Genomic DNA, 27,020 nt, shown 5'->3' with positions numbered 1-27,020 from the left:
ATGGTCCTCTTCACCCCTGAGTTTGCATAGCATCTTTTAGTCTCCTCCACTGCAAAATTTTTGTGTTGGTTGAAACAACAGCCTCCCTCAGAGCTGGGGTCCCAGGGATCCAAAGTTGCTAATGAGAAGCCATTCCCACTCATGGTTCCAGGGAAGAGGTATTTTCAAATGCCCCTTTTTGTCACTAGTGAGTTATCCATGAGCTGGACCCTATGGCTCACTGCAGCAAAATTGGGGCATAGGCACTGTTAGCCACCATGTAGGGAAAGCAATTTTTCACTCTTTACAGTAACTTATTAGCATCTTCTTTCTGCTCTTCCGTGCATTCTGTATAGCATATTCATGCTTCAGGAGTTTCAAAATAGTTGATTCAGACACTTTCTGCCTGTTTAATGATTGCTTTTGTGAATGGATTGAGTCCTGGAGCTTCCTACTCTGCTATCTTACCACAATCTTTAACTCTTTGAATTTTAGAAGCAAAATATTCCTCACATGGGTATAGTGAGTGATCCAAAAAGATGTTAGTTTTGAGTGGTGATGAGAACAAGAGGAAATTTTGCAATATGAATAGGTTGCTGTGCCATTTTGTCCATGTGATCCAAGAGATTCAGTGGTGCTGGAATTTACATTCGAAAATAGAGATGCTGCTTAGAGGCTATGGTAGATAACTGTCAAAAACTCTCAGTGTAAACCCTTGAGATTTTGGAGCAAATCCCTGCCATCTTCTGCAAACAACTGTTCTTTTTTTGAGAAACAGCTTTTGTCATGCTACTGGGCCTTAGCAGAAACCTAATGCTTAAACTTTGGCCACCAACCTATCATAAGAACTGAGTTACCCATCTTGAACTGGGTTTTGTTTCACTCACTAAGTTATAAATTTGTACATGCACAGCAGTACACCATCATTGAATGGAAGTGATATATCCAAGATTTGGCTCAGGCCCTGAAAGCACAAGTAAGTCACACAGGAAGTATCCCAAATGCCCATGACTTCCACTCCTGCCATATCACCTTCTCATTTCAGCTCACATTTATGCCATCATGAGAAATTCCCTATGATGAGGTGACTGAAGGAAAAAAACAAACAAACTCAGGCTTGGTTTGCAGACATATCTGCAAGATATTATGGTATCATCTGGAAGTGGACTTTTCAGCACAACAGCACCTTTCTGGGATATTCCTGAAGGACAACAGTGAAAGGAAATCCTCCCAGTGGGCAGAACTTTGAGCAATGCACCAAATTGTTCATTTTGCCTGGAAGGAGAAATGGCAGGAGGTGTATTTGCATATTTATTCATGGTCTTTGGGAAACAATTTGGCTGTTCAGGGACTGGGAAGGAGCATGATTAAAAAACTGATGACAGAGGTCTGAAGGAGAAGTATATATATAGATCTTTCTGAATAGTGAAAAACGTTAAGGTATTTGTCTCCAAAAATAATGGTCAACATAGGGTAATTGCATTGGGAAAGATATTAATAATGAATTGGATAAGATGATCCATTCTGTGGTTATAAGTCATCCTTCTTCCCCAAGCATTCCTGTCATTGCACAATGGCCTTTTGAATGAAGAGGCCATGTTCGTAGAACGGAGATTATACAGGGGCTCAGCAACATGGACTTCCACTCACCAGGGCTTCCTAGCTTCCTGGCAATGGTCTCTGCTGAGTGTCCAATCTGTCAGCATCAGATGCCAAATGGCCAATATGGCACCATTCCCTGAAATGATCAGCCATCTACCTGGTGACAAGTTGATTACACTAGACCACTTCCAATATGGAAGTAGACTCATTTTGTTATTATTGTAATAGATGCATACTCTGGATACATATTTGTCTTCATTGAAGGCAATGCTTCTGCCAAAACTACCATCTGTGTTTCTATAGAATGTCTTATCAACCAGCAGAGCATTCCACATAGCATTGCTTCTGGGCAAAGAACTCATTTCAAACAAATGATTTGGAGGTATGGGCACTTGCTCATGGAATCCACTGGTCTCACCATATTCACCAACATCATGAAGCAGCTGGGATGATGGAATGGTGGAATGGCCTTTAGAAAATTCAATTACAATGCCAACAGGTTGGTAATGCCAAACAAGGCTTAGGTAATGTTATCCAAGAAATTGTCCATGATCTAAATCAGGATCCACTTTACGTTGCTATTTTTCCTATAGCCAGGAATCAAGGGGTGGAAATGGGAGGGGTATTATTCATTATTATATCTAGTAATTCACTAGAAAAAAATTTTGTTTTATGTCCCTTAATCCTTAAAATCTATTGCTTAACAGGTCTTAGTTCCAAAAGGAGGAGTGCTTCCACCAGAAGACACAACAATGATTCCACTGAAGTGTAAGTTATGTCTCCTACTTACCTTCTTTGGGCCCCAGGTGCTTCTGAATCAACATTCAAAGAACAGAATTACTATACTCCAGAGGGTGCTTACTCCTGGTTATTAATAGAAAATAGGACTGCTACTACACAATGGCATTTCTTTGTATATCATGCCCTATGATTAAAGTAAATGGAAAATTGCAACAACCTAATCTAGGGAGAACTACTTATGTTCCAGACCCTTTTGAAATGAAGGTTTGCGTCACTCAACTAAGCAAAGAACCAAGACCAGCTGAGATGCTTGCTGAGAATAAAAGGAATATGGTATGGGTAGAAGAATGTTGTTATAAACATAAGCTTCATTCATGTGACCAGTTACAAAAGTAAAGAATATATTGCTTTTCGTTTTTTCACCCTTGTTTTGTTATATGTTTGCTTTTATATACAAAACAAATATGTATTCTTCTTCTTCATTATCTTATCCTCTTAACATATAGCATAAGTTGTATTAGCTTTAAGCCGTATTATTTAAGTTATAGGATCTCAAGTTAAAGAGTGATTATTACTGTGATGGTTTAAAGATTTTTGTAGATCCCATAAAAGATCATGTTCTTGAAGATAACTCATTCTTTCGGTATGGCACTCTTTGATTGGCTTGTATTCAGTTGAGAGGGTGGCTTTAGTTCAATTATTTCAATGGAGTGTGACCCAGGGTGGGCCTTGTTCCCTTTAATGAAGTCCTTTACAAACAGAGGACTAGAAGCAGCAGATACGTAGAGAAAAAGCTGCTGAAACAGAAAGAAGGAACCCAAGAGCTCATAGAGCAAGCCAGGGGCAGGGAGGAAGCAGCCAGAAGTTAAGCAAGGATATCTGGAAGAGAAGCAGATGTATCCATGTGCCTTGCCATGTGAAAGGATTCCAGGATCTCAAGCAGCCAATATTCAGTGAGACAGCATCTTGGATGATACCTTTATTTGAACACTTTCATAGCCTCAGAACTGTAAGTTTTTAACATAGCAAATGACCATTATAAAACTGAACCTATTTCTGTTGTATTGCTCCCAGAAGCTTTTAACAAACTAAAAGGATCACCCAAGAAATTGCACCTCTTCCAGGGAAAGGGATGGTGCATTTCCAATTATATGCAAGAATTCTGCTAGGCAAAAGCACTACTGTTATTGCTTTTACTTAGAAATTAATTATGGTTTAAGGAATTATGTATGGGTGCCCTGTTGGCAATGGTTGGGCTCTGATGGTTAGGTTCATATGTCAAATTCCCTATATTATGTTTCTGGTTGTTTGGTTGCAGGCCAAGCAAGCACTGGCCTGACTGTTACAATGAGAATATTTCATTAATTGAAATTAGTAGTCAGCTGATTACATCTGTGACTGGTTAGACGTACAGTCAACAAAAGAGATTGTCTTCAGTAATGGGAGAAGTCTCATCCAATTAGTTGAAGGCCTTAAAGGAAAAACAGATGATTTCGGCAGTCAGAAAAAAGAATTCCTTTCCCTGTTCAGACACCCAGCTTCTCCATGAGAATTCATCAGAAATTTCATGGTAGTTACCAACTTGTAAACTCTTTTATAGATTTCTGACTTGCCAATTTCCGTGGTTTTTTTGAGACAATTCTTATAATAAACCTCATCCCATATTCATCATATATATCCTGTTGTTTCAGTTACCCTGGAAACCTAATATATGAGATTGAATCATTGAGATTGTCTAGGTAAGTAAATGTAGAGACATGTAGATATAAATATATGGAAGAAAAACTGTTAAGAATAACATAGACATTGAAAGAGATTTTATAATTCAAGGTTTTTCAGCTCCCAAAGTGTAGTACATCTTTGAAATATTTTCACAATTAGTGAATTTATATTAGGTGACAGACAAAATTAGATGGCAGATCAATTTCAAAAGTCCTTGGTTTTTAGCCACATTTTAACTGTCTATATTAAATTCATTGCCAGATAATTTCACTGATTTCTCATTAGACATTTCAAATATATGTCCAGTCAACCTCAACTGAATCTTCACATATCATGGCTAATGACTTATCTGGGCCGTTTCCAACTATTTGTAACACCTATTGGTTTTTTCATCACCTCCAAGTTCAACATATGAGAGTAAAGTCTTATTTAAAATATGTCAGATCTTATCAGATAATGTATTCTCTTTGCTAAAATTCCCTAGTGACTTCTCATCATACTCAGAGAAAAAGGTCTAGTTCTGGCAGTGATCTATGGTGCCTTATACAATCTGGTCTCCAGTTATTATTCTCTGTCCTTATCTGCTAAAAGTCTTCCCCCATACACTCTCTTTCAGGCATTTTTGTTGTCAAATGAACATACCAGGCACACACTTGTTGCAAAATATATGCATCAACTGTTCCATGCCTGAAATGTTCCAACCCAGTTATTTACTTGTTTCATTCTCTCACATTCCTCAGGTCTCTATCCAAATGTCATTTTTCTTGAGGCTTTCTCTAACTTTTCCATCTAAAATTGTAACTCTTTTCCAATACTTCCCATCTCCTTTCAGTGCTTTATTTTGTCCATAGCACACAGTGCTAACATGCTCTTTACATTTTCCTTATTTATTTTCTTTATATATATTTTCCTTAAAAAATTGTAAAGTCTGTGAAGACAGGGATTCTTGGGTGTTTTCTTAATGTGCTGTATCTCTGAAACCAAGAATTGTACCAGACACAAAAAAGCTCAGTATTTGCTGAATGAATTAATTTCATTAAATAAGCATTAATTGAACATACATTAACATATCAAAAATGAAGTAAAGCATTATCTCTCCCAACTTCAAATCAAATTCTACTCCAGATTTCCTTATTGCTGTTAAGCTCACCACTATTTTCCCAGGAAACTTGCCTCAAAATCTTGGAGAAATTGGCCTATTGTTGCTTATTCTCCACTTCTAAAGAGGTTCCTAAGAATACTATGGTGAGAAAAAAATGTATGTTTATAAGTCACAAAGACATGGGTTTCAATCCTGGATCTTTCAATTAATAGCTGTATCATCCCTATCCTTAATTTTTTCATTGACAAAATGAGAATAAAATAATGTCTAATCTATAGAGTCAGTGTGAGAATTAAATAAGCCAATGTAGCACATTTGGGCAGTGCCTGGTACATTGTACGTTCTCATTAACATTAGTTATTCTAACTGATATCATTGTTTCTGAAATGGCATTATCTCTTATATCCCTTAAATTTTAAAATTTGCAGTATTTCACTATAGTCCAGTCCCTTATTATTTTATTTTATCTCTTGCCATGCCATTCTAGGTAATGCTGTCAGATAAATGTTCTCTAAGATGAGCTCTTAATATATGTTCTTTAAAAAGTATTAATGAATCCCTATTGCCTAACAAATCACAAACAACACGGTCTGGCAATCAATGACTTCCCTAATGCAGTACCATCTACCTTTAGAGCTTTGTCAACCATGGCTCCTATGAAATTCTCAGCACTGTAGCCAAACTGACTCTATTAATTTTTTACAAACAATATTTGCTAAGTATGCTACCTCAGCCTGGAATATCTTCTTTTTTGACTGTCAATCCTACCTGTTTGTAAAAACTTTTCTCAAATTCCTTGTTTTTCCTGAAACCTGATGTGGTTAACGTCACACTACTATGTTAAATTTTCTTTAAACCCCGTTGATACCCCTCTTAAAACACATAATGCCCTTGGCTTTTTGGTATAGTAATTTTCACCTGTGTCTTATTTCTGCACCACCCTTCCTGCCCACACTATAGACTTCTTGAAGTCAGTGGCAGGGTATTATAAACTTCTGCATCCCCTAGAACAACTAGTACCATATGTGGAACATGGTGGATTTATCCAGTATTCACTCAGTAAATATTTATTCAGCAACTACAACCTGCCAAGCATCACATTTAGTACTAGGGTTATAAATGGCAGAAACACATAATTTCTGTCTTCTTGAACCTTGAAGTCCAATGAAGGAGAATAATAATTGCTGCAAAGTATGAAAAGTGCAATCATAAGCAAAGTACAGCATTCCCAAAACCATATAAAAGGAGAGCCAACTAAAATATTTAAAAATATATATTTGCAGCTCAATCTTAAAGACCAAAACCAGGGCAGAGAGGGAAGATAAGTGTAGTGGCACCTACCATGGAGAAGGGGGTCAGGGCTGGCAGTAACAAGAGCACCAGCAGGAGTGGTGGGACGTGGCAAAGGGAACAGGTGCACATGGCTGAAGTACCGGTCACTGGGGAGAAGCTATGACTCAGGCTGCACGAAAAAAAGGTTATTAATGATAACAGACATCATCTCAAAACCTACCCAGACTGCTTTGTTGTGAAAGAACTGATTGACTGATGGAACACAAAGAGGCTTCCACAAGAGACAGCAATTAAGTTCATGCAGAAATTAGCAGACCGAGGCATCATTCATCAAGTGTGTGGTGAGCATAAGGAGTTCAAGGATGTCAAACTCTTCTGCTGCTTTATAAAGGATGATAGCATCTTCCCATTGGACATTGAGAATAAAGGCCTTCATGAGAAGATAGAGGCTCTATGAGATGATGATAAGCCCTGAAAATGCACTCCTGCAGCCCAGGGAGGAGAAAAGGTTCAAATATGAGTACACTTTCAAGGCATCTGAATTCATGGACTGGTTGGTTCAAGAAGGTGAGGTCACCACAAGGAAAGAGGCAGTGCAGCTTTGCCATTAAAAGGAAAAGGGAAGCTGGAGCATGACATCACACAGTATGTGTCCAATAAACACAAATCTTCTTTACCAGTTCAGAATGAACTCCCTTCGGACTCAGAAACTAATGAAGCTGCTCAATGAAAAGTCCCCCTCTTTCCTGGAAACTCATGATAGTCCTTTCTGCTTCAGAAAGCAAAACCATGACAATCAGAAATCTGCCAGTTTTATGTCAGTCAGTCCCAGCTAGGAACTCAAGATTGTGTCTGTGGTGAGGAGGAGCAGCATGGTCAACTGTGGCAGCAATGGCTACTTCAGCAGGAGCCCCACACTCAGCTGCAGCTTCCCTGTGCTCTGCAACCTCAAGTCTGTATTAAAGATACCTGCCACTTCTGAAGAACTCCTAACTCCTGGGGTTCATAGGCAAGGAAGACATTCACAGTTGTTGGCTGGGGCATTGTAGTGTGCATGCAGGCCGTGGACCCCAGTGGCCCCACAGCTGCCACCAGAATGAAGATTTGTTAGTTCATAGTGTCTACAAGTGGGCTCAATATGCTGCATGTAGACTACCTGACCGTGAGCAATCTGATTCTGACCATCCATGGACAACTGCTGTGGAATTCATGGAGGAGTTAGAGTGCTGAACAAGATGTACTTCCAGGCCCTTAGTGGCCTGTGGGTGATAAAAACCAGAACAATGTAAAGCAATGCAATGACAAGACTTGAATGCAAATGGATGGCTTTGAGCATATCAACCTTTTCTCTGTACATATGCATCTTAATTTGAGATTTAAACACTTTGAATGTGGAAGAACCAGGTAATACATCATTAAAAATAGGAAAAAAAAAATGGCGAAATAGAATTTTCCTACCTGATAGAACTGCCTTATTAGATTTCTATTTGTAGTTCTCATTCATTGTTTTTATCTCAATTTAGTTTGCAGAAATTTGTTGAAATAGTTCTCTTGCCATAAAAGATGCATGGTAAAATTCTCTTCTTAGCAATTGATGGAGTGGTTTTTACAAACTTAAAACATAGTTTCACCAAAATTAGCATGGGATTGTTTAATAAAAAATCTAAATTTCACCAAGTTTCAAATTGAAGCAACAACCAAGAGAATATTACCCTTTAGCTAGCATTTTGTAGGAGATTCTAAAACATTGGAGTGCTTAAAAGCCATCAAATTTTTTTTTTAAATCATGCCTTGTCTTTAGAGGAAACTTTGGAATTAATGTTTTCAATTTTGGCATTAGCTTAAGAAACAAAGCAAAACTTTTTGATGCTATGGGGTGGGTCTAGGTAGGGAGATACTACTTAAAATTGTGTAGCCCTCTATTTTATCTTTCTGAACCTAAACCACTTTGGTCTACAAACCATCAATAACAGCTTTCTATAATTAATCCTAAATGTGTTGAGTGTGAAATCAGAAGAGTTTTTGTACAAATATATGGCTTTAAATCAAGGCTTCTGGCAAGATATCCCTTGGAAGGAATCTCTTTTTCTACTTTTGGGACACATGTTCTGAAACTTGGCTCATATGTGATAAAACCTGTATCTAAATTTTCTTCATGGCCAGAAGTTTTACTAGCTTTCTGGTGTAACAACATGTAACAACATGATGCTTATTTGAGGGAAGGATATTTTTCTCCCCAAATCAACAGCTTGCATTGTAACTTTTCAGCTTACTTCTATATATGCATGTTTCCTTTTTTGGTTTAGAAAAGAGTATGTTTTGGGGTTGGTATATAGAGGAAATTTCTCATGGTGCCAAATTAATGAGTCAGGGAATGTTAAATTCTTCTGACTTTCATATAATGAACTCTGAATGACAAGGTTCCATTCTTATCACAACTTAATAAAGTAAAATATATAAGCTGAACATCATTCATTTCTTAATGAAAGGTTATCTTCATGTATTAATACTGGTGGAATGGACCATGCTAAAATAATTTCTTTTCATTTACATATATATATACACACACATATATAGATTTATACAATAAATTCAACTTTTCTAATCCACAGGCTTTAGTCAGAGAAGAGGATTTTTAACAAATAATTTTACTGATACATATTAATAACGCATAAATCCATTCAAAGTGTATAATCAATGGTATTCAATATAAGCACATAGTTGTGCACTCATCACTTCAATCGCTTTAGAGCATTTTCATTATTCCAGTAATAATAATAATAATGATAAATAAGAACCAACCAACCAAACAAAACTCATCACCTCTCAGTCTCTCTAAGCTTTCCCTTCTGTACATAGCTGTTATTCTCTTTCCTTATCTCTAGTATATTTGTATTTATATTTTATAAAACAGTCTTATATATGCAATATCACCATATTCATATTTTACATGAGATTTTACTATATTATATAGTCCCAACTTACATTTTCACCTTTCCTTCTAATAATATACTTGCCCCTAGATTTTCTGTTTTGACTACTGTCATAACCAAATAATACCTCTGCTAGTCTAAAACACCATGATGTGCTCTCACCATTGCCAGAGAATAGGATTTGAAAGTAATATAGAATGTTTAAATTAATACTGTCCATCTGCATTTGAGAAATATTGCCTTAGTGGTTGTGTGTATTTCTGCTGTATGCCAGGTTCTGTGCTAATGACTTTTGCCATGTATTATCTCCTTTCATCTTCATCAAAATTTTTAAAGGTAAACATTTTTGCCCTCATTTTTCAGATGTGGAAACTGAATCTGTGCAAAATTAACACTGGCCGCTAAGTTCACACATCTGCAAAGACTACTAAACAGTTTGGCCTGGATTCAAACACAGGTCTGTTTAATGCTAAATAGCCCATGATTTTCACTCCCAATGTAGGGAACTTAGATTGAAGGCTTTTTGTGTGCCAGGAGCTGAGCCAAGCACTTTACATCATTTATCCTCATTAACCAGTGAGGTCAAGACCAGCATTATCCTCATTTTACCAATGAGGAAACTGACTTTAAAGAGTTTTGTCATGCTCCCAATATCACACACCTAGTAAGTGGGAGACCTTCCCACTGTGGTTTAACAATTGTTTACAATACCTTTAAAAGATGAGTCTTAAATACTTTCTGTCCCCAGATACTCATTGTTTATAAGAAGCAGAAACTCCTTTCAGGAAATAGAACCTTTCTTGCCTGCTACTGCTACTTTCTTCTCACATCCAAATGCCCATTACATTGGACTCTGGCATAATATCTGTGCTACATAATCAATCTAAGCACGAGAGAATTTTCTCTCTTAAACTACTCTGCATGGTCTACTGCCCTTTGAGGTTTCTTTGAATCAGAAGTTTTCATTGATGCTTTGGTCAAATGAAAACTAAGGGGGGGAAATATTTCCTCCTAAGTTTAGAGTCCTAAAACCAGAGAATACTAAGTTCTTAGGACCAAGAGAGATTTCTTTATATGCCCCTGCAGCCCACCCAGGCAGCTTCACACGGTAATTATATTAGATAATCTTGCTCTCCAAGAAGCCCCATCTTGTTCTTTCTGGCCACGGAACATGCAGTTTGTCCTCACTGGAATGCTCCTCCTTCTCCCTCATTGTCTGGAATTTTTTTCTTCTCACTCCCCTTAGATATTCTCTCTTCTGAGAAGCCTTTTTTTTTAAAAAAATTATTTATTTAATTAATTAATTAATTTATTTTAAAAAGATACTTAGGTTACATAAAATGTTACATTAAAAAAATAAAGGATTCCCATATGCCCCACTCCCCACACCTTCCACTTTTCCCCACATTAACAACTTCTTTCATTAGTGTGGTACATTCTTTGTAATTGGTGAAAATATTTTGGAGCATTGCCACTAAGCATGGATTATAGTTTACATTGTAATCTACACTCCTCTGAGAAGTCTTTGCCAACTCCCCAATTCTGGGTTTGATGCCACTTCTTTGCATTCCCATGGAGCCTTGTGCCAGGTCCTCCAACCCCACATTATAACTTTGATGACATTTCTTTTGAAATTGCCCAAATTACATGTCTCTCTCCAACACTACACTCTAAGCATCACTGTAAGCACTCTAAGGGACTGTGTCTTGCTACCTAGCATATCTAATCCTTAATTTTAGCACGTTTTCTGATAAATAGAATATAAACTCTCCATTGCTTCCCAAAAGACCCTAAATTATGGCATACGAAAATACCATTTATTTGCTCTGGATTATATGGGTTAGCAGTTAAGGCAAAGCTCACCTGGGATGGCCTGCTGCTGCTCCATGTGTCATTTGGGTTCATGTATACATTTGAAGTTAGTCAGCTGTTCAGGGGCTGATTGGTCTCAGATGACCTCATACTTTGCTGGGGCCTTTGGCCAGAGGCCCTTCCCCATAGCTAGCCTAGGCTTCCTCATTAGGTGGCTGACATCAAGGAGCATGAGAGTAGAAGATGCAAGGCCTTGGTGGACTTGATATGAAGAAACATAGTGTCACTTCCATGACCAAAGCCAGTCACAAGGCTAACACAGAATCAAGGGGTGGGGAATAGACTCTGCCTTTTGGTCAGAGGAGCTGCAAAGAATTTGTCACCAGTTTTAATCCATTTTAACAGTACAATTTTTAAAAATATATATGCTCTAATTTTTACATGAATGATCAAGAAGATACCAACTTACAGAAAATTCTCAGCAATCCAGATGCAAATTACTGACCAAAGCCTGGGTAATAGTGTAATATTAAGTTGTGAATGAAGTCTAATGTTAAATGAGAAATCAAAGTCAGAAAATCCTGAAATGATAGTAGCTTCATGTAGAGCACAGTTTAAACTTTTCATTTACTGATGAGGGAACTGAGACATGAAGTGGCCAAGTGGCCTGCTTTTAAGCACGTGAGGTTTATTTGGGCCACAGCTTACACCAAATACCAGTCTCCTACCTTCCTGCCCTATGGCCTTTACACCACAGCTGCACTGAGTGAAGGGCAATGTAGTGAAAATAGACCTTTGGCTTTGAAGTATCTATAAAATGAAAGTGGTGTCACATATCCAGGAAAGTAAGAGTATAAATTTTAATTAACTCAGTCATTATGTTGTTAAATAATAGAATGCAAAATAAATATTTTGTATCATATTTGGGCAATTGACTTAGTTTAAAGTGGAAAAACCCCATTCATAAATGTAATATCAATAATTGTCCTAAATTAGCCATTAGCAATGTTTATAGTAGCTTTTATTTCATATGTATGTTGTGCCTTTGTGTATAATTTTCAAAAAGGTCTGTTTATTTTTGTGAAGTTTCACTCATGGAGAACCTCTGAAATGACTCTCTTTGCTCTCATAGAAAATACTTCTGGGAGGGGCAAGATGGTGGCTGATTAAGGAGCTCCAAAAGTCAGCTATTTCTCCAGGGCAGCTAGTAATTACCCAGAGCTATTGAATGCACCTGTTCTGCGTGCTCAGGAGACCAGAAAAGCATCTGTAATATCCTTGAAAGAATGGAAGGAGGAGACTGCTCACCTGCAGGGAAAATTCATGAGTAGTAGAACACTCCAAGTCTCAGAATAGAGCTCATCCTCCACTAGCAGTGCAAGCTGCCTCAGGAGCTATTCTGTGGCTGGAGTTGGAAGCCCCATTTCCAAAAATCAGGGTAGTAAGAGATAGATGACCACTGACTTCACCTACTGATTAGTAAATTTGACTGGCTAAAGTATAATCCTAAGAAGAGCTAAAGTTTGAATCCAAGTCAGAAAGAGACGGTGGCTATCATTTTGACTCTACCTCTGGCATAAGGGAAAGCAGGGGTGATTGAAAATCACAGTGATGGCAAGGATTAGCTTCTTTCCACCCAGATTTGACTACAGCCCTAGCCTAGCATCCAGTACTACCTTCAGCAGGGAGGAAGCTGGCAGGACCTGCAACAGCATCTCTGGATAACTGCAGGTGCTTTCAGCCTGCACAAACTCAATAGTCAGACTCCTGTGGCTCTATCCCTGCACTTCAATGGGATAAGAGAGGACCTGTTTCCTTAACCTCTCTGGACACCTACAGGAACTTTCAGTCTGCACAGACTGGTTTCTTGAGTGCTTTGGATTCCACCTCCAACCCTCCCCCCATAGGATAGGAGGGGTCTGATGTTTCTTCAGCCTCTCTGGGCAACAGCAGGTGCTTTTGGTACACACAGACTGGATACATGGATACTTATAGCTTCATTCCTACCCTGCAATAAGATAGGAGGGAAGCTATGTTTCCTCAGCCTCTCTAGGCAACTGCAGCCACTTTCAACACACATGAACTGGTTTGTTGAGCATCTTCAATTCCATCTCCACCCCTACCCTTTTCCCCATCGATAGGAGGGAGCTGCTATTTCCTCAGCCTATGTGGGCAACTGCAGCTGCTTTTGGCCTGCAAGAACTTAACTGTTGGGCACCTGTGTCTCCACTCCCACACATAATAATACAAGAGGGGGTGATGTTTCCCTAGCCTCTCTTGGTACCTGCAAGTGCTACTGGTCCATGCAGACTGAATAGTTGCACAACTGTAGCTACATTCACAACCTCAAATAAGATAAGAGGGCAGCTGCGCTTCCTCAGGCTTTTCAGGCAATGGCAGGCACTTCTGGCCTGCACACATTGGAATGTTGGGTGGCTGTGGATCAACTTCCATGCTCTAATAAGATAAAAGGGGGCTGGTGTTTCCTCAGTCTCCATGGGCAAGTACTCTCTGGGTGCTTTCGACCTGCAGGGGCTGAACTATTTGACACTGGTGGATCCACTCCAATACCCTAACAAGATAGGATGTTTCCTTAGCCTCTTCAGGCAACACCAGGCACTTTTGGACTACATGAAATGAGCTATTTGGCCAATGTTTTCCATTCCCACCCCTGAAAAGGTAGAAGGTACTGTATACCCTCAGCCTCTCAAGGTACTGCAGGCACATCCAGCCCCTATGGATTAGATTCTTGGGCACTTCAGAGGGCCAATCCCCTCCCTTGGCAGGGGAGGAAGACACCAGTGCTATGTCAATGTTCCTGATGTAACTACCTGATGCAACTGCATTTTGGACCCACATGGGACAGATTTTTTCCCATACCTGCAGCTCTATTCCAGCACCAGACAGGGGAGGAAGGGGTTTGAAGATTCATCAGTCTCTCCATGCAATACAGAGAGCATAGGCCTGCATGACTTAGATTATTACACACAGCTGCAGTTCTGTCCCTACCCCTGGCAGAGGAGAAAGTTGGGAGAAGCTTTATCAGTTCCTGGGGAAAACCAGGCAGCTTTAGTCTCCATAGCTTACAGTGCCAACTATATCCTTAGCTTCTAATACACAACCAGCAAGGAAGAAAAGGCAAGAAAGAGAAAATGAGCCCAGAATAAATACATATAGTAAGCCAGATGCCAAGACACCAATAAAAAATTACATTCTCTACCAGAAAACAGGAAAATATGGCCCAGTGAAAGGGATAAGATAAGTACTGATGAAACAAAGGATTTGAGACAAATAAGCATGGATGTCCAAGTAAATCTTGTTAATAAATTCAATGAGAAGGCTAGAGAGATTAAGGATATGGGTTCTAAGTCCCCTCTTGATTTAGAGGTGGAGTGGACATAGCTCTCCAAGGGTCCTCAGGATGGAGGAAGAAAATATGGATTAGAGTGGATTTACTGGTATTATATTGTAGAATAATTGTTGATTCTAGCAATGGATGAAACTGTATCATTGTAGTGGAGATAATGGCCATGAGAATTACTGAGGGAAGGGAGAGGGAAGAAGAGGTGCAATATGAGGGCATTTTTGGGACTTGGAGTTGTCCTGAATGATATTGCATTATCATATCATGCAGGACATTATATATCCTGCCAAAATCCTCTGAATGAATCGAAGGGAGTGTAAACTACAATGTAAACTATAATCCATGCAGTGTAACAGTACTCCAAAACATGTTCACCCAATGCAGTGAACGTGCCCCACTGATGAAAGAGGTTGGTTGATGAGCGAGGAGTGGGGGATGGTGTGTTGGGTATATGGGAAACTCATATTTTAATGTAACATTCTGAGTGATCTCTGTATCTTTAAAAAAATCATAAAAGATAAAAAAGAAGAAACTGGCTGAGCACAAAGACAAATTTTGAAAGCATGCACAGAAAAATAGCAGAACTTACGAGAATGAAAGATGCAATAAATGAAATTAAAAATACACTGGAAGCATATAACAGAATATTTGTGGAGGAAGAAGAAAGGATTGATGAGCTTGAAAAAATAGTCTCTGAAAGCAAACAAAATAAAGAACAGATGAAGAAAAGAATGGGAAAACTTGAACAGGGACTCAGGGAACTAAATGAAAGCAAGGGACATGCAAACTTAAATGTCATGGTTACCTGAGAAGGAGAAGGGAAAAGGGGAGAAGCAATATTTGAAGAAATAATGGTATGAAAATTCCCAATCCTATTGAAGAACATAGATATCCATGACCAAGAAGGACAAGGTACACCCATCTTAATAAATCTGAATAGACCAATGCCAAGACACATACTAATCAGAATGTCAAATGTCAAAATAAAGAGAGAATCCTGAGAGCAGCAAGAGAAAAGTGGTGCCACACATACAAGGGATACCCAATAAGATTAAGTGCCAATTTCTATTCAGAAACTATGGAAGCAAGAAGGCAGTGACATGACATATTAATGACACTGCAAGAGAAAAACTTCCAGGGAAGAATCATATCCAGCAAGACTGTATTTAAAAAATGAAGGCAGGTTTAGTATATTCACAGATTAAACAGAAAATGAAAGGATTTGTGACCAAGAGACTAGTTTTGCAGGAAATACTAAAGGACTGCTTCACCATGAAAATAAAAGACAGGAGATGGAGGCTTAGAAGAGAGTCTAGAAAATTACATTGGTAAAAGCAACTGAAATTGTAAAAAGAGTGGTGAAAATAAAATATGATGGATAAAACTGAAATGTCAAAAATGGTGAAATAAGAACTACCTTTACCGTAATAACACTGATATTAATGGATAAACTCCCCCCAAAAAAGACACAGATTTGCAAAATGGATAAGAAAATATGAGCCTTCTATATGCTGTCTACAGGAAACTCATCTTAGACCCAAGGATACCAATAGATTGAACATGATAGGCTGGAAAAAGATATTCCATGCACGCGGTAACAACAACAAAAAGCTAGAGTAGCTAAACTTATATGGATGAAATAGTCTTTAAAGCAAAACTGTTACTAGAGACAAGAAAGGACATTAAATATTAATAATAGGGACATTTCATCAGGAAGAAATAACAATCATAAATGTATATGCACCTAACCAGCATGCCCCAAAATACAAGAAGCAAGTACTGGCAAAACTGAAGCGGGAAATAAATATCTTTACAATAATAATTGGAGAGTTACTACACCATTCAGCATTGGATAAAATATCTGGGCAGAGCATCAATAAAGAAACAGTGAACTTAATAATATGATAAACTAAACTTAATAGACATATACAGAACATTGCACACCAAAACAACAGGATATACATTCCTCTCAAGTGCTCATGGATCTTTCTCCATGATAGATAAAATGTTAGATGATAAAGCAGATCTCAATAAATTCAACAAGATTAAATTGTATCAATCACAATTGGAATAAACTCAGAAATCAACAAGAGGTGGAAAAAGGGAAAATACAAAAACATATGGAGGTTACACAACATATCCTTAAATAATAAGTGGGTCAAAGAAGAAATTGAAAGAGAAATCAATAAATATCTGGAGCCAAATGAAAATGAGAACACCATATAACAGAATTTATGGGTTTCAGTGAAGGAAGTGCTGAGAAAGAAATGTACAGTCCCCAGTGCTTACATCAAAAAATAAAAAAAGGGCTAAAATCAATGACCTAACTACAGAGCTGGAGGAACAAGAAAAAGAACAGCAAACTGTTCCTAAGCCCAGTAGAATAAATAAAAGAACAAAGATCAGAGCAGAAATAAATGCAATTGAGAACAAAAAACAGAGGGAATTAATAAAGCCAGAAGTTGGTTCTTTGAGAAAATCAACAAAATCAACAAACCATTAGCTTTACTGACAAAGACAAAAAGAGAAAATGAAAATAAATGGTTGGGAGGGAGTTCTCCAGGGCAATAAAAAATAAAAACAAGGACATTCTTACTGACCTCACAGTAATAAAATGATCAAAAGACGATTCTATGAACGACTGTACACCAACAAACTAGACAACTTAGATGAAATGGAAATATCCCTAGGAATGTAGGAACAACCTACAATGACTCTATAAGAAACAGAAGGCCTCAAAAAATCAATCACAAGTAAAGAGATTGAAACAGTCATCAAACAACTCCCCAAAATGAAAAGCCCAGAAGATAATTTCGAAGTTGAGTTCTACCAAGCATTCAAAAAAGATTTAATACCAATCTTATGCTCTTCCAGACTCATTCTATGAAGCTGGTACCACCCAAATACCAAAGCCAGGTAAAGATATTATGAAAAAATTGAACCATTTCCCAAATGAATATGAATGTAAAAATCCTCAAAAAAAATACATGCTAATAGAATCCAACAACTCATTAAAAGAATTTTTCTCATGATCAAATGTGTTTTATACCAGGCAATCAAGTGTGGATCAATACAAGAAAATCCATCAGCATAATACACCAGATTAATAAATCAAAGAACCACTTGGTCCTATTGATTGACAGAGAAAAGCCATTGACAGAAAACAACAACATTTACTCATAAAAATACTACAGAAGGTAGGAATTGAAGGAAACTTTTGCCTCAAAATAAAGGCCATGTATGAAAAACCCACAGCTAACACTGTACTCAGTGGTGAAACACTGAAAGCTTTCCCACTGAGATTAGGGACAAGACAAGGATGTACACTGTCACCACATTCAACAAAGTGCTAGTGGTTCTAGCTTGAGCAATCAGGCAAGAAAAAGAGATAAAAGGCCTCCAAACCATAAAGGAAGAAGTAATATATTCACAGGTGATATCATCCCATACCTAGAAAGTCTTGAGAAATCTACAACTAATCTGCTAAATGTAATAAATGAATTCAGTGGTGTCAGGATACCAGATCAATAATCAAAAATCATCGGTATTTCTGTATACTAGTAATGCACAATCTGAGGAGGAAGTCAGCCAAAATTTTCATTTAAATAGTGACTAAAATAAATAAATATTTAGTAATAAACTTGATGAAGGAAGTAAAGCATTTGTATTCAGAAAACTACAATGCATTGGTAAAAGATATAAAAGACTTCAATAATTGGCAGAATATTCCATGCTCATGGATTGGAATACTAAATATCATTAAAATTATGTCACTGATGTGGAGACAGTGGCCATAGGAGTTGCTGAAGGCAGGGAGAGGGAAAAAGAGTCATGATATTGCAGGATTTTGGGGGCTTGGAGTTGTCCTCAAAGATACTGTAAGGATGGATGCAGGACATTATATATCTTGCCATAACCCACTGAATGGATTGGGAGAGAGTGTAAACTACAACATAAACTATAATCCATGCTATGTAGTAAAGCTCCAAAATGTACTTACTCATCAAATGCAATGAATTCACCAAACTAATGAAAGAAGTTGTCAAAGTGGGAGAAGATGGGGTGTGGGGAGTGGGGTATATGGGAACCTCTTATATTTTTTAATGTAACATTTTGTGTGATCTATGTATCTTTAAAAAGAGATAAAAAATGTCAGTTCTACACAAATTGACATACAAGTTCAATACAATTCCAATAAAATTTTCCTCAGCATTTTTAAATAAAAGGAAAACAGTTATTAAGTTTATTTGGAAGTGTAATGGTATCCCCAAATCCAGAAACATCTTAAGAAGGAAAAGAGAAGTTTGGGTGCTCACACTTCTGGACTCTAATCATATTACCTAGCTACTGTGGTAAACAAACAAAAAAAGACATGGTACTGGTATAAAGTTAGATATAGAGTAATGGAATTGAATTGATGTTTCAGAAACAGACTTTCGCATCTACCACCAAGTGATTTTGATAAGCCTGTCAAACACACCCAGTTGGGGAAGAACAGTATATTCAACAAATAGTGTTGGGAGAACTGGGCATCCATATCCAGAAGAAAGAAAGAGGACCCCTATCTCACACCTTATATTATAATTAACTCTAAATATATCAAAGACTAAATATAAAAGCAAAAACTATAATGGTCTTAGAAAAAATATAGGAAAATAACCTCAAGACTTCGTAGTACATGTTGAATTCTTAAACCTTACACTGAAAGCATGAGGAGAGAAAGAAAATATTTGTAAATTGGACCTCTTCAAACGTAAACAATTTTTTATTCAAAGGACATCATAAAAAGGTGAAAAGGCAGCCCACACAATTGGAGAAAATATTTTGAAACCACCTATCTGATAAGAGTTTGATTTCTATTCTATAAGAAGAGATCAGAGATCATACAAATCAGCACTAAAAGAGCGAGCAATCTAATTAAAAAATAGGGAAACTACTTTAAAAACCATTTCTTCAGAGAGGAAATACAAATGACCAAAAGCATATGAAAAAGTATTCAAGATCTCTAGCTATTAAAGAAATGCAAATCAAAACTACAATGAGATATTCTCACACTGCAAAACAATAAGTACTGGATAGTATGTGGAGAAACAGAAACAGTCCACTACTGGTGGGAATGTAAAATGATGCAGCCTCTGTGGAAGACAGTTTGGTGGTTCCTCAGGAAGCTAAATATAGAACAGCAACATGATCCAGCAATTCCTCTACTAGGAATATATTCAGAAGAACTGAAAATTGTGACACAAACAGACATGCACACCAGTGCTCAGAGCCACAGTATTCAAAATTCCCAAATGATAGAAACAACAAAATTTCTACCAACCAATGAATGCATAAGCAAAATGTGGTTTATTCATATGATGGAATACTATGCTGCAGTAAGAAGTAATTGAATTGGGACACATATGATAACATGGAAGAATCTTTAAGACTTTATTCTAAGTGAAGTAAGCCAGACAAAAAAGGACAATTATTGAACGATTTCACTAATATGAGCTAAATATGAAGAATGAACGCATGAGTTAAAACCTAAAGTGTAGCTTATTAGGAGATAGGAGGGCTGTGAATGACTACTGATGTTTAATGTATGTAGATGTTTTAATTAACTTTACTGTAATTGTGTGGTTTATAAATGGGATTGTGGCTGAAAACAGTGGTCTAAGGATATAAATTTCAATTGAAAGAAAGCTAGAAGATAATCTAAGGACTGAATAACACAGTGAAATCAGAAGTGTATGAGAATTATGGTTAATAGTACAAATGCAAGAATGTCCTTCTGTGAAATGGAACAGATATATGCCATTATTACAGGATGGTGGGAATTTGGAGAAGCATGGATAAAACACAATTAATGTAAACTATGGATGATAGTTAACAGCAATACTGTACTATTCTTGTACCAATGCCAAAGATGTACTGTGTTGATAATAGTGGGGTATGGAAAAATATGCCAAATGCACACTATGGACCATAGTTAGTGGTAATGTTTCAATGATATTATTTCATAACCTGCCACAAATGTTGCACAATGTTGTTCTCTGTTGGTGAAACATTGTTGTATGGGAATTCTACATATTTTCATGACTGTTTAGTAAGGTCACAACTTCTGTAATAATGTAAATAATGCAAAATGCAAACCATAATGTAAATTATTGTCCATGGTTAGAAGCAACTTTTCAATATTTGTACATCAATTTTAACAAATATGCCATACACATGTAAAATATTAATAAGGGCGAGTGGAAGAGGGGGAAGGTATTAATTATATAGGAATCATCCAAATTTTCCATGTGACTTTTCTGTAACTTAAAACATCTTTGAAAATAAAGCACAGAAGCTAAGACACTGGAGGAACATACAGAAGAAACTCACTGTACATAAAAGATAACAGATCTTACAGTGATAAAAGACACAATGAATTTTAAAAATTCATTTATCTCTTATTTTATTTGTTATGTGTTATTATTTTATTTCTAATTTTATTTATTTATTAGTTTTGTTTTTGGAGAGATTTGGATTGTATAAGTGTCAAAACTAAGGATCGCCGGTGCAGGGTGTCAGTGATGGGGGAATCCTTGGGGAAAGGTGCACCTGGGGCATGGCTCTAAGATAAGTGTTCATATGTCTCAGGGGTGGATACTGTGTTGGGAAAAATTTTAGTGAGTATTGTTCAAACCTAAAAGTGAAAAATCATGTAGGAAGCTTTGTTAATCAGCAAACCAGTGCCTTCCTGGTCAGCACTTTTCATGTTTCTGAAGAGTGATGAGAACTAGAACAGTGGGCACATAATGGAATATTTTGTAACAAATAAGAACAGATAGGGTGCATTCCAAGGAGTATACTGTTCCTCCCTCGAAAAGCTGGCCACTTCCTCAGGGATTGATGCATGTACCTTGAATTGTACTTCCCAGGGAGTGTTGTGTTCCTTCCTGAGGAGGCTTGCCAATTCCTTGGGAACTGAAACAGTGCTTGCAAGTTGGCATCTAGAGTATTAAGTCTATTGATTATGAGCATAGTAAAAGGGACAGTCCCTGATCAGGCCAAATGAGGTCCCATCCAGGGAGAGGGTGCTCTACACAGGTGTTTTCTTTTTTTTTTATTTTTTTATTGACTTTGTAATAATATTACATTAAAAATATATATGTGAGGTCCCATTCAACCTCACCCCCCCCACCCCACCTCTCCCCCCCCCCAGCAACACTTGTTCCCATCATCATGACACATCCATTGCATTTGGTAAGTACATCTTTGGGCACCTCTGCACCTCATAGTCAATGGTCCACATCATGGCCCATACTCTCCTCCATTCCATCCAGTGGGCCCTGTGAGGATTTACAATGTCCGGTGATTGCCTCTGAAGCACCATCCAGGGCAGCTCCATGTCCCAAAGACGCCTCCACCTCTCATCTCTTCCTGCCTTTCCCCATACCCATCAGCCACCATGTCCACTTTTCCCAATCCAATGCCACCTCTTCTATGTGGACATTGGATTGGTTGTGTCCATTGCACCTCTATGTCAAGAGGAGGCTCAGATTCCACATGGATGCTGGATGCAATCCTCCCACTTTCAGTTGTAATCACTCTAGGCTCCATGGTGTGGTGGTTGTCCTTCTTCAACTCCATCTTAGCTGAGTGTGGTAAGTCCAATAAATCAGATTGTAGGTGCTTGATACACAGGTGTTTTCAATCATACTCTGGTATCAGCTGCTGATTCAGGCCTTCCCAGCCGTGAGCTAGATGTTGGTGAGTTTTATGTGAGACCGTTCTATTTTTCTGTTATTTTGTGAATCTGATCAATACTGATTTAATCTTTTGACTGGTTATGTTATTCTTGTTTCTCACTCTAATTGCCAGGATAGACTTATTAAACTAGATATGCATAAACATATTTATTTTGCATCCAATCAGGACACTGTCCGAAGGTGGGCCAGATAGGTCCATGTGTCCCCCAGTTTGGTGCACTTGTAAATGTATGTATGCATATCATGAGGGATTGAGATATAGCAGTTGGACCCTTGTTTATACACAATCTTTCATTTATTTTGTATTCTTTCAATTAACAAAAGTTTCACTAACTAACTAAATACACACACACAAATATATGTATCTCCAATAAATCGAATATATAGGTATATATCCAATTGGGACTCTGGCCGGAGGTGGGCCAGGTAGGTCAATACATCCCCTGGTTTGGTGAGTTTATATCTATCATAAATGATTATGATGCAGCAGTTTGAACCCTGTTTGTAGACAAATCTTTACTTATTTTATATTCTCCCAAATATTAACAGAAGTTCAATAAAAATAAATATATGTCTGTGTATTGCTTTCTTATGCTTGAGTTTAATAAGTTATTATATATTTCTTTCTCTCTCTCTCTCTCTCTCTCTATATATATATATATATATATCAAATCATTAGCAAATTATTTCATTTAGCAGAACAGATACACAAACAATAAAGGATTGAAAATTAAATTCCCATCCTGGGAAGTCCTGCTTTATTCTCTAATAGAATTTCAAGAGTTCCCTGAGTGCATGGGTAGTGCCTAGCAAAGGAGGACAGATAATTATGCCAGGCCCTTGATGTTGTTTGTATTTATGAGCCTTTTCTTGTGAAATTGAAACTTAGCATAGTAATATATATTGCCTAAGAATTACCTCCTGAAAGCCTCCTTGTTGCTCAAATGTGGCCTTTCTCTAAGCCAAACTCAGCACGTAGATTCACTACTTTCCCCTGGTGTGGGATATGGCTCCCTGGGATGAAACTTTGACACTGAAGGATTATTAGCAAGTGCTGACTAGCAATGAATCTGGAAAAATACCTTGAGCAAAGGAGCAAATATTAAATACATATGAGATTTTATGGCTAAAAGATATCAAAGTGAGTCATGAAATCATTCCAGAGATTATTCTTACACACATCTCAGCAGGATTTCATTGACTGCCACAGTAAACAGTCCTTCAAACAGTCGGGCTCCTCCTGAGAGCTCTAGAATCTCAGTAATTCAGCACACTGTTAGTGGGCCTTACTTTGGAATTTATGCTCCCCAATGTAAGAGAGTTAGACACCTTTATAATTTCAGTACACATGGTTCTTCTCCCCCTTTTATTTGATACTATAATTAACACTTTACTTATTAAATATATGTCCCAGTGACTTAAATCCTCAATCTGTTCATATGCTGGTTGAGCCCTGAATTTCAGCAGAGTTACAACACCTACTCTCCAGTTCATTGGACTCACCAAGGACAAATAACAGAAGGATGATGATGGGCAATCCCCATCCCAAAAAACAGAGTATCTACAACTGCAAGCAAGACAGTTCCATCCATCTGCTGCATGAGATCTAAACCCCCTCCAATCAGAAGCAGTGTGGGCTACTTTTATTCTATTACAGACATTATTATTCTAGCAATGAAAGAACTTGTAACATTGATAAATGGCAGTGGCCACCAGAGGTTCTGAGGAGAGAGAGAGCAAAAAAAATTTTAACAATGGCACATTTGGGGGGCATTGGATTTATCCTACATGACATCACCATGAAAGACACAGGTCTTTAGCATTTTTTTCAAAATCTATGTACTTTAGAAGGGCAAAGTGTAAATTATAATGTAAACTATACTTCAGGGTTAATGGCAATGCTTCAATATTTTTTCATCAATTGTAACAAATGTAGAACACTAATAAAAGATGTTAATGTGGGAAATGTGGAAGGGGGAGTTTTTGTGGTATATGAGAATCCCCTGTATTTTTTTTCTCCTTTACTTTTTAAATTTTTTATTGTTTTAAATTTGTTCTCAAAGTTTTAATTTATATAGTTCTGCTATTTTAATCTTTTTAATTGTCTTTTTTTGAAGATACATAGATTACAAAAAAATGTTACATTAAAAATATAAGAGGTACACTTGTGACTCTAGCAATGGAAGAAATTTTATCATTGATGTGGAGACAGTGGCCATTGTAGTTGCCGAGGGCAGGGAGAGGAAAGAAAAAATGTGATGTGGGGGCATTTTTGGGACTTGGAGTTGTCCTAAATGATACTGCAGGGACAAATGCTGGACATTATATATCCTGCCATAACCTACTGAATGGACTGGCGGAGAGTGTAAAATACAATGTAAACTATAATCACCTGTATTTTTTATGTAACATTTATATTATTTAAAACTTCTCTAAAGACATAGTGAAAATACTTCTGATTTTTCAGGCATTTGTGCAATGTGTTTATGTGTTTATGATGAAGGTGGAAAGCTTATTTTTTATTTCTACATTAGCATAGCATATGTTTCCATTGCAAATTTGAAAGCTATGTTTGTCAATTCCGTTAAGGAGAGACAAACAAAGTAGACTTTTGGTTTGATTCTTTTGTCTGATGATGTTTTATTATTAATTCCTCTTGAAAAATTAATTACATAAATCAATTAGGGAATGAATCATGAAATGTTGGATAACATGATGATACCCTTCATGAATAGACTAAATGTAATCAGCTTTACACCTTCTTATAAGAAGTCCCTGTGTTGGAGTGGTAGAAATTAATAGTTTAAAAATCACAACTTTCACTTAAAATTGGAATCTTGCATTTCCAAAAACTCATTCCATTCAAATATGTTGTAATATAATCTGCTTTCAAATACCATTTTAAACTGATGGTATTAACTATTCTCTTGTTGAGAATTCATACTGTTTCACTTTTATTGCAAATGCTCTGAAACTCCAGAGCATTTTTAAAAAATTATTTATTTATTTTTAAAAATTACATTCAAAAAATATGAGATCCCATTCAACCCCACCACCCCCACCCCCCGCTCCCCTCACAGCAACACTCTCTCCCATCATCGTGACACATCCATTGCACCTGGTAAGTACATCTCTGAGCATCACTGCACCCCATAGTCAATGGTCCACATCATAGCCCACACTCTCCCACGTTCCATCCAGTGGGTCCTAGGGGGATCTACAACGTCCCGTAATTGTCCATGAAGCACCACCCAGGACATCTCCTCGTCCCGAAAACGCCTCCACATCTCATCTCTTCCTCCCATTCCCCAAACCCAGCAGCCACCATGGCTACCCTTCCCACACCCATTCCACATTTTCTCTGTGGACATTGGATTGGTTGTGACCATTGCACATCTATGTCAAGTGGGGGTTTAGATTCCACATGGATACTGGATGCACTCCTCCTGCTTTCAGTTGTAGACACTCTAGGCTCCATGGTGTGGTGGTTGACCTTCTTCAACTCCATGTTAGCTGAGTGGGGTAAGTCCAATAAATCAAAGTGTAGGAGCTGAAGTCTGTTGAGGCTCTGGGCCTGGGTGTCATATTATCAGTTCAGAGATTCAAATCCCCTAAATATATCTAAAACCCCAGCACCAACTACAATTCCAATAAAGTAGCATGCAAGTCTTGTGAAAAGAGATCCCGTCTGAGTCCAATTCCATCACACAGAAACACCAGCTCCAAAGAAAGGCCATCTGCCATGGCAGTGAACCCCATCTGCCATGACCATAGAACCCGTGGGTCTCTTTATTCCTCAAAAGAACCAATACCTGGGGTTGTATCTACTTTATCTGTCTCTCAGACTCTGCTCATTTGTGCATAAGGGGATTCCTTCTGACAACCTCCAGACTCTTTTTCAGAGACTCATAGCCTTATATTCTCATTTCTCCTTTCCATTTCCCCCTTACATTAGGTCAAACAGCATTTTGAAGTCATGTTATTATATATGTAGACAGGGATATTCTGCTGATCCATGTTGAACCTTTAATTCAAGGTCCTTTTCTAGTTGCATCTTCATCTGGTACGTGGTAGTGATCCCTCGGTGCCAGGGAGGCTCATCCCTGGGTGTCATGTCCCACGCTGGGGGGAATGCACTGCATCTACATGCTGAGTTTGGCTGTGTGAGTGGCCACATTTGAGTAACATGAAGGCTGTCAGGAGGAAACTCCCAGGCACAGTGCTACTCTAGGCCTTATTCTTATTGCAGGTGTATAGGCAGAGCATTTTTTTGTTGTTCTTAATTGGTTAGTCTATTGATGTCATTTATCATGGATTTCAGGTATGATATGATTTTCCTCAGTTCAGTGCCAAAAAGGACAAATCTGCAGTTTACCAAAATGAAATTCATAATCAGAGTTATCGGGGTATTGTAAAGTGAATTAACACATGTGTTTATTTTTAAATTAGGTTGAGATTTATTAATATTTGCTTTCTTTATTAAAAATTGTAGCATATACTGAAAATTATAGAATGAAATAGGAATATAGCAATGACTTTAGGGTTTCAGATTTTACTGTCTTTTAGAACAGATTTGCCATTTTTAATCCTATGGAAAGGTCACATTATATATAAGGCTAATCTCCTAGTAACAAACCAGGAAAAACACATGGAAATCATATCTAATTCTCTAAAGTAGCTAAAAGTGGCATTTGTAAAACTGCTAAATGATGAATATTTTCTGAAGCTCT

At 37.6% G+C, this 27,020-nt stretch overlaps 1 protein-coding gene and 1 pseudogene across 1 annotated transcript in view; one reads left to right on the top strand and one right to left on the bottom strand.

Annotated features, from left to right (window-relative positions):
* Positions 1-27,020, bottom strand: part of GPR174 (G protein-coupled receptor 174) — a 117,000-nt gene that overhangs the window by 41,533 nt on the left and 48,447 nt on the right. The window lies entirely within an intron of this gene.
* On the top strand, positions 6,489-7,669 carry LOC101427333 (DEP domain-containing mTOR-interacting protein pseudogene; annotated as a pseudogene).

This window comes from Dasypus novemcinctus, chromosome X (assembly GCF_030445035.2).
Source record: "Dasypus novemcinctus isolate mDasNov1 chromosome X, mDasNov1.1.hap2, whole genome shotgun sequence".
In the NCBI taxonomy this organism is placed as follows: Eukaryota; Metazoa; Chordata; class Mammalia; order Cingulata; family Dasypodidae; genus Dasypus; species Dasypus novemcinctus.
This window is presented reverse-complemented; position numbering and strand designations above follow the sequence as displayed.